The 9,497-nt window shown below is 45.1% G+C and overlaps 1 long non-coding RNA gene across 1 annotated transcript; it reads left to right on the forward strand.

Moving 5' to 3' along the window:
• The first annotated feature begins 457 nt into the window (after window positions 1-457).
• LOC140690479 (uncharacterized) lies at window positions 458-8,609 on the forward strand. The gene is made up of 2 exons (XR_012065777.1): window positions 458-604; window positions 8,477-8,609. It is a non-coding gene; the product is annotated as an uncharacterized lncRNA (long non-coding RNA).
• The last annotated feature ends 888 nt before the right edge of the window (window positions 8,610-9,497 follow it).

Raw genomic sequence — 9,497 nt, forward strand, 5'->3', positions numbered from 1 at the left:
TGGATCCATGCCCCAGCTTACTCGCTGGGTGGCCCAGGGCAACCGACTCAACTTTTCGAGGCTCAGTTAATTAATCTGCAAAACAGATCTGATTTAATTAGTACACGAGATAATTGCGCATGAAGCACCCAGCACGCGGCACACAGTAACACCGGGAGTCAGCCATCCGGGGCAGCAGCTTTACTCAAAATGCAGTTGCTACCCTGGACAGCGCCCGCCGGTCCACTCGTAGTGATGCCAGCTTCCTTCCCGGGGGCTGCGCGAGTGAGAAGCAGGGGGCTGAGGAAGCCGGCAAGACACACTCACCTCCCACGGTCTCCCAGCAGAGGATGCACACGGGAACACAAGTTTGGGATCATGACCTGTCCATACGAGGTCCTTGCTTCCAAAGAGAGACTAAAACCAGAGTCTGCATATGAACCATGATGTCATAATTGTCTACAGGATTCCAGGGCAGCAGAATTAATACACACACTGTACTCATCCAGCTCGATGGACCCCGGCCACTTAATGAAGTTAACTACCCAGAAAATAAGTACTTACAGAGCTCTGGGGACATTCCCTGAACTTTGCACTCAGTATGTAGAAAGGGAAATTCGCAAAGGTAATTCTTAAACCTTAAGTCCTTAAATCAGATACTCACCAAGGTAATCCTTAAACCTTACGTTTGAACCCTTAAGTCAGAGGTTTCCTGCTTTACTGTTTCCAGCTGGTTGCTCAAAGTCAGCTCTGCTAAGCGTTCACCAGAAGAAGAGCCTGTTTACCAAAACTTCCGGCAGTGAACCTATTGAAAACTGCACTCCAGCCCAACAAAGCATGCCTGATGCGTGAATAAGCCGCAACTGCCGAAGGAGCAGAAAACTTCTGTCAAATAAGCCAGGATTTCTTGCCCCTAAAATTTGCCCACCATTCAATATCGCTTGAGATTTTTAGCTAGTCACTTCATTATTTTGGTTTGAGGTCTTGATCCATTTTAAATGGATCTGGGAGAGAGAAGTAGAGAGAAGAGAGGTGGGGAGAGAAGGGAGGAGGGAGGGGGAGGGAAGAGGAGGAGGGGGAGGGGAAGGAGGAGCAAGAGAACCAGCGACGTGGTCCTGAGTTGTAACCCAAAGTATAAAGTAAATATCCTGGAGTCCATGCTGACCTAAATATATGATTAAATCAATGAGGAAGAAGAGAGGTTTCCCATTCAGAAAAATTCCTAATGGTTAAGTGGATTCTACCCCCTCAAAGAGACGGCGTTTAACTCCCCTCCCCTCAATTACAGACTTTGTGATGACTTCCTTCTTTCTTCCAAAGCCCACAGCATGGAAAGGTGGCAGAGAGTAACTTCATGGTGGAGACACCTGATAGGTGACCAAGGTCAGCACCCATGTGATGTCATGTTGACCGTCCATGCCCTTAATTAAGGGATGAAAATGGCACTGCACTTCTCGGTCTTCTTCCCACAAGCCCATAACCCGGGTGTAACCATGAAAAATAAGTCCAACTCAAATTGACAAGCATCCTACAAAACCCACCAGTCCTCCTCAAAACTGTCAAGTCATCAAAAACAAGGAGAATCGAAGAAACCGACACCGCCAGAGAAGCCTGAAGGGACACGAGGGCAAATGTCACGTGGTGCCTGCATGGAGTCCGGGGACAGAAAGGAGGCGCTGGGGAGCAAGAGTGAAACCCGGGGGAAGTGCCGTGCGGTTAGTAACAGTCAATCAGCGCTGGGCTTTCACCACCGTCAGTGAACCGTGGCAACGTAAGACACTGACCCTAGGGGACACTGGGGGTAGGCTTAACAGGAACTCTCTGTTCTGTCTGTGCAAACTGGCAAATCAAAAACTTTTCTACAATAAAACATTTATTTGTTAAAAAGTAGGGAAGGAGTACAGCCCAGGAGGCCAGGTGCCCCACTGCTCTGGGCTCAGCTCTGAGCATCCCAGGCTGGGCGCTGCAGGAGATGGAATGATCAACACTGTGGGTGACGTCAAGGTAAAAAAAGACCAAAAATCCATTGTTTGCAGGATGATGAATTCCACCATGGAGACAGATTCCAAGGGGGTGCAGACAAAGGAGAGAGGGAGAGAGTCACATGTTTGTTCCGATTCATCATTTCCCTCAACTTCATCATTTCAAACCCGGACTTTCACATATTCACAAGAGAAGTAAACATAGACTTCCTAGTCTGAAAGAATGAAGGAAACCTTCCAAGGCTCTCTCTCAGAAAAGTGTCACTTCCTAGGACTCAATAAAGCAAAAACTACAGGTAGCAATTTCTCTTTTATAAGAAAATTGGTCAAAATCATCCACTTGGATGTCCATTTGGATGCAAAGTCATTTAAAATGTCACCCAACCAGAACTCCAGGTTGGGCACCAAATAGTGGACCCCTGCTTACAGACCAGGTGTGCCTGGGGGCCGCCAGAAGCCCCTGACCCCAGACACATGCCCGTCCCCAGCTCAGGACACAAAACAAAGCTCTGGTGCAAACTTGACTCAATGGAGCAGACAAACAAAGTCCTCTGCTCCCCTCCTCTTCACTTGCAAGTGCACGTCCGTGTCCTCCGTCAGAGCCGGCGGCACACGCCCGCCTCCCAGGCTGCCCTGGCGCCTGGTTCCAGTCGCTCCTCCATCCTCCACGAGCAGGCCCCTCACCATTGGCGCCCACCCGTCCTGGAGTGGTCCACCTCTGCTTGGCTCCACTTCCTCAGTCTACAAGTACGTGATGGCCAAGTCATCCCAGAAGGAACTCCCTTAGCTCCGCCTTCCCCCAAACCGCCGTCCCCTGCCCCTCCACTGTCTGACTTCTCCGAGTGCCCCGAATGCCACAGGCTCGGTTTTATTCAACTGCTACCCATTGGAATTTTGCCTGTCCCTCCACGGAAACAACGCCTGGGTCCTGAAAGATCCCAAGGAAAAGAGATACCCCACTGCCTCGGACAAAGTCTCAGGACATCGTGTGAGCAAGGAGCTGGTTCTCTGTCTGACAGAGCTGTTGACGTCTGAGGGCCCCTTTGTTACCGCAGCGTGCCCACCCTAATTAACACCCCAGCAGCGCTCAGACCACACAGCGGGCGTAGAATGCCAAGAAATGATGGCAAAGGACAAACCTAGAAGGAGATTAAGATTCAAGGAATAAGAATATGAGAAACAGGAGAAGTGGATTACCCTAGATGGGAGAGAGAGAGAACTTAGGCATACAGACAGTTGGGAGCTTCGTCAACATTTCAACAGGCCGGGAAGAATGAGGATTGAAATCCGATTAAGTAATTGTTGACTGAACAAATGCCAGCTTCAGTGGACTGCTTTGAATGATTACACACGTGGTGTCCGTAACATGGCGTGCCCCACATTTCTTCACTCGCTCCTGAAAGAGCTTGTGACGCGGCTCTGTGTCCTTGTTAGCCCTCCCTGCGAGGACAGACAGCAGTTTACTTAAGTATAGCCTCTTGTTTTTAAATATTTAGGCTGCTTATCGCACTGAGAATATGGGAATCAAGCTGACAATGAACATTTGTGCTTAGAGCAATGATACTGGGGATGGCGTATCTCCGTAAGATTAGACACCCAGAAGTGTGGTGAGTTTACATGTGGTGCTTAGAGCCAGTGGCCGTGATGCTGTCAAAAATTATCTGTTATTTTCTGCTAATTTAATATTTCGAGTCCTTTCCTTTATTAATGTAGCTTAACAGTTTCATTGAAAGCTATGGAGTAAATCGCTCACGTTCCGTGACCCAACGTTCTAATCAGCTTGTTACAATGAAGTTTAACTTAATTAATCACCAAATATTAATACAGTAACAACCCCTTTCCAAGATGCGCCCAGTAACCTGCCTAATGAAGGAACAGCAAGTCTGGGGGCTGTACAGAAACGAGTGTCCTCTTGTATTCTGAAAGCAGTGGTACATTGGTTCATGCTGTGACCCAGGCATGTTCAATTATCCTGTTCTCCATGAGATCATGTAAAAGAACATTTGTTAGGGTGATTTTAAAGCACAAGAGTATAAGCAAGAAATGAAAATGGCTCATAGTTGTTTTGCCCTGCTCGTCCACACTGACATTTTGTAACAAATAAAAGTAACACATGCACGTGGTCAGATAATTCAAGCCATAATGAAAGGCACAAAATTGAGTGTGCCTAAAACGGGCAAATTCATGAAGACAGAAAGTAGGTTAGAGGTTACCGGGGGCTGGAGAAAGAAAGGGCCGGATAGTTGGTGTCTAACTGGTACAGTTAGAGGACGCTGAGAATGTTCTGGAAATGGAGAGAGGTGAGTGTGACACGGCATTACCAGTGTCCTGAATGCCACGAAACTGTACACTTTAAAAATGACTCGAAAGGCAAATCTTATGTCTATTAAGGAAAATAAAATAAACTTTAAAAATTGGCAACATACAAAAAGAACAAAATAATGGATATAAAATCCTTCTCCCCTTTAGTCTTGATCTTTCCCCCCAAACGATCACTGAAATGTTTAACAAGTAAGTATCCTTTGAGAAAAAAGTTACATGCATTTATATATATATACAACCATGTTGGATAAATGTATTTCGTGCTATGTATCTAAATATACAGCAGGGACACTTTTACTTGCATGAATGGGCAGACAGCATACACAAAAATCTGGATTTTGCTTCACTTTCCCTTAATATCTCTTGAAAATCTTTCATATCAACAAATGAAGATCTACCTTTTTCTTTTTATCATCTGCGTCCTTCTCCATTTTATGAATTATCACAGTTTATTTCACTAGTCTAGTCTACTGCCAACGGGTACTTAGAGTGGTTCGTGGTCCATGTGGTGAGAGGACCTAAGGCAAATGACAGACATTTCCAAGTTGCAGTCTGAGGCACAAGTGACAGGCAGGAATTGCACAGACTTACAAATTTGGTAAGTTTTGACATTTAACCAGAGTTTGGGAATTTTAGAAATTCTATAGGGTCAACATAAGGATAACTGTGATTGCAGTAAAATCACAGATCTCATGATCTCATAAACAATTAGAGTTAGAAAGTGTCCCAGAACGAGCCTGATCTATTTCACGTTTTGACGCTGAGAGAGAGAGCAGGATTTCGGGACACCATGTGGATACAGGATGCAACAGGGAGACTGGGTGTGGACCCCAGCTCTGCCCTAGGAAACCACACAAGAAACATGCACTAAAACAGTTGCCACGTTGCCCTCCTCTGTGTGTCTAATTTTCAGGGAAAAGAAAAACAGAAGCTGCACAATTCACAGCAGCGCCCTGCAGTGGGACCCACGATCTCCACAGGGTGAAACAGGCCAGCTTCGCAAACCTCGGGAAGAGTAGTTACAGACCTTACGACCCTCAGCCGCCCTCTCCCCCCAGCCAGTCAGCTCCAGTCCCAGCATCTCTCACTCGGCCAGACTCCTCGCAGCCTCCGCGCTGGCCTCCCTGTTCCGAGCGCCATCCCTAACGGCCCTTCTTACAGCAGCCGGAGTGCGCTTCTGAATGACAATCCGGTCCGCCCTCCGCCCAGATCTGAGACTGGTCAGCCACAAGCTAGCAGCTTCCTCTGAGATGTCAGTCTTCGTCCTAGGGTATGTCCCTAGAAAACTAAATGCTTCAATAGACCTCGTGTAAGCCAGTAAGTCGCTTCTTCATCCGACCAGTATTTAAAATTTTACCATCATGTTTCTTATACGGAGAGGCCTGTATCCTAAATGTGGGATCATCTTTTCACGTTAAAAGTGGTTTCTTAATAAATCAACGACTAAACTTTGCAGTCAAAGCCGACTCCCAGGAATGATCAGGGATTTTGAGCCCAGAAGACGGGGACACCATATTGCATGAGTTCCTTGCCCCTCATTCCGTCTGTGTCTGCTCCCTAACCTGCCTCCTCTGCTTCTCCAGATGTCTTCACAAGCCACAGCTGACAGGAGCAGCAGCATCTTTGCTACAGAACGAGTTCTGCTATAATAACTTAGATAAGTAACATTGATTAATCTTGACATTCAAGATTCTGTGCTTTTAGTAAAGAGCTAATATTTTCTCAAGGATTAAGGAATAGTCACCTCATTTGTAGCCTCTAATAAACTCTCTCCCAAATTGATCCAGAATGTAAAACTTTTAATGACACCAAAAATGAAGACTGGCAATCAGATTAATATCAGAATCTGGAGAGAAATGAAGATAGACAAAAATAGACCTAAACATTTCATGAAACACTTTCCAAAAAAAAATTGAAGCTACTGGAAAAACTTGAGGAGTTGGCAGTCCTTATAAATCCCAGCACACCCGCACCTGGCAGAACGTGGCACGAGCTAGAAATGTGGGCAGGCATGAGCTGTCCCTTAAGTGCTGAGCCATTTTTTGCCCAAAATACCCACTATGGTCACTACTTCCTCCCATTAATCCCTGTATTTCATATTCAGGTCCAGCAGATCCCAGATATTAAAAGTCTGGAGGAGAAATGGGGTCAAGAGCAGACAGAATGTGAGTGGGTGCGGTATTATGAACGCACAGGAGCAACCTTCAAAGGGAAGCTATGTGGTCTGCTCCAGGCTCTCAAATAACCTACAGACGGGCAACCAGGGAGTTTCACCTGTCAAAACATCCCACACTCCAGGATGAAAGACACAGAAGTTGGGGCTTGAAAATGGTGGATCTCAATAAATTACAGAGGGAACAACTAAGATAAATTCAGAAGCAGACTGGCAGCTATGGGAGGATAAAGACGTGCCCACCCCTGGTGATAGAGAACAGGGACCCACACCAGTCACATACGCTGGCTGAGACCGTCTCAACGTGTTTAAGGAGGAAAAGTGTATGATGAGATGCAGGTCCAGGCACACCCGGCAGTATCAGCGTCACACGGTCTAGAAAATCAATCCAGCATAAGTGGATCTTCAAAGACCACCAGACGTGCAAAGAAAAGGGGTGTTCACAACCAATGAACACTGACACAGGAAAAACGGAGACAACTCAGGGAAAAGAAAAGAATTCACGTTAACTCATATGCCCAGAGATTCAAGAAGACATCACATTCACAAAATGAATTGTGTGCTATTAGACGGACCAATCAGAGAAGAAAAGGGCTTTTAGATGTTGAAAGGTGCTGATAACTCTAAAAGTACAGTGGGGTTGCAAAAGAGAGCAGAGGAGGTATTCCAGAGTGAAACAGGCACAAACAGAAAGAAAAAGGACAAAGAAAACGGGGAAGCAGGTGTGCCGTCTCTTCCCCCGGGGTCCGACTTCGGGCGACCTCAAAAGAGGTAACAGAGGTGAGGAACCTGCAAAGAAATAATGGAAAAGACCCATCCCGCTCATCTGAGAAAGAACAAACGTGTTCAGAGGGAAAAGAGCCCCTCAGAGACGAGGACGATGAAGTTTCAAAGACTCATCTTTGGCAACACCCTGGAGAATTCAGAGATGAGAAGGAGGAAAATGACAACAGAGCGCAGAGAAGCGGAGCAGCGCTGAGCACGTCAGGCGCACACAGGCCGGCTCCGCTTCCCTGCCCGAATTACCAATCCCAGGGAAGGCGAAATGAAGACAGCTTCGAATGTGGAGTAATTCAGAAATGGTAGTTTTTTTATGTAAGCCTTGAAGACGTCATGAAAGGGTGTTATTCAGGAATAAAAGCTACAGTGAATATGTGGTGTAAGTAGCACACTGGAGATGCTGACTGTGTGTTAGAGGCATGTGTGTCCTCACTGAAAAAGAAAAATGCAACTAGAAATTCACAGGAGAAAAACTAAACTTCTACCATGGCATAATTTTAAGCGCTTGATGGAAACATCTTTCTTAGGAGAATGCATGTGATGTCGTCCCTCTGGACGCTGTACGGCAGCACAGGGACCCTCGCACAAGCTGCGGAGACAGGCACGCAGCTCCACAGGCGGTCTGTCCTGCTGTAACGCGGTAGCAGGTCACAGCGTGGAACCTGGAATCCAGCCTCTTCAGTTCAAGCCCCGCTCTGCACGTCCCTCTTTAAGAGACCTTGAGAAAGTTACTGAAATTCTTTTTTGTTGCTTGACATACAAAATAAAATTTTATTTCAAATACACAGCTTTAATATTTCAAGGCACGTTTTTTTCTCATTTTTTAAGGCGTGGATTTATTCACGTTCCTTTTTAAATTCCTTATTGTAATTGTTTTTAAATAAACGATTTAACTTTCTCTCTCTCCCTCTCTCATCACCTTTTCTGTTATATTTCCTAGAATTTTGCCCATTTTTTCCCTTACTGGACTCTACAGGACTAAAATAATTTCTGAACTATCACACTTACTGACACTTACAGGTTAATTTTGAAAGGATACTGAGTGGAAATGTCCATGCCGCTCTGTGTTATTTAATCAATGTAACAATGACAAGGAGAAAATGCGACAGTATTAAGTCCACGTGCTGCAAAGTGCTAAGGCATTACGCGAAGTCTGTCAAGACCCCAAGGGACTCATCTTGTAATTTAAATTCTTTCAGAACAAAGGGAAAAACAAAGCTTTCTGAAACTTTTCTTCTAGACAAAGAGTCAATAACAGCCTCTGGACGAAAAAGGGATCCGTGAAACAGCCTCACTGCTGTGGCCGGAATTCGTCGTTGATCTCATATGGGGTAGGGCAAGAAAAGAAATAAAAAGCTGAAAAAAATTGGAAAGGAGAGCAAAACTGTCATTTTTTTCACGTAGGAGGTGGTTGTCGCAACTTCTAGAGGAAACAAATAAAAATGTATTAAACCCAAAGAGTTCCCTAAAGTAGTTCAACATTACCTCTTTTATGTGGAATCTGAAAAACAAAACAAATGAATCTATATAACAAAACAGAAACAGACTGACAGTGGGTATCAGTGAGGGGGGGAGGGGACAAATTAGACATAGGGGACCAAGAAGTAGAAACTCCTATGATAAAATAACTAAGCGGCAAGGACAGATCGTGTGGCACAGGGAAATCGAGCTGTTATTGTGTAACGACTTTACCTGGAGTGCAATCTATAAAAATGATGAATCACTGTGTTGCAACCCTGAAGTTAACACACTATTATAAATCAACTCGACTTCAATAAAAAAGAAATAAAGTAGTTCAACATAAGGTTAACATAGAAGAGCAGTAACTTTCCTTCGAAGTAATAGAAGAATAAGATACATTTCTTGGCCTGTGCAAAGTAACTGGCCCCATGGTGCAGACAGACAGCAGACAGCAATGCAGGCTCAGTATTTCAAATGATCTATAGGAATCCCCCCAGATTAATCCATGACTTCAACACACTTGCAACCAAAAGTTTCTTGCAGCCAGAGGAGGGCAGTCAGGAACTTGACAAAAACGGCTCTAACTTCCCCCTGGAAGGAGCATTTCTGAACTAAAGTACCTGAGTCCTCACGGCAAGGTCAGTTGAGTGAAGCAGGCTGCTCCTCATTTAGGCAAATAACTAAATGTCAGAATCTTCATCTGAAGCGGTGCTTTCTGTTGTGTTTTTTATATTTTATTTATTTATTATTGTCTTATTTATTTTATTTTGTCGGGGGGGGTGTGGTAATTAGGTTTATTT

This window comes from Vicugna pacos, chromosome 30 (assembly GCF_048564905.1).
Source record: "Vicugna pacos chromosome 30, VicPac4, whole genome shotgun sequence".
NCBI lineage: Eukaryota > Metazoa > Chordata > Mammalia > Artiodactyla > Camelidae > Vicugna > Vicugna pacos.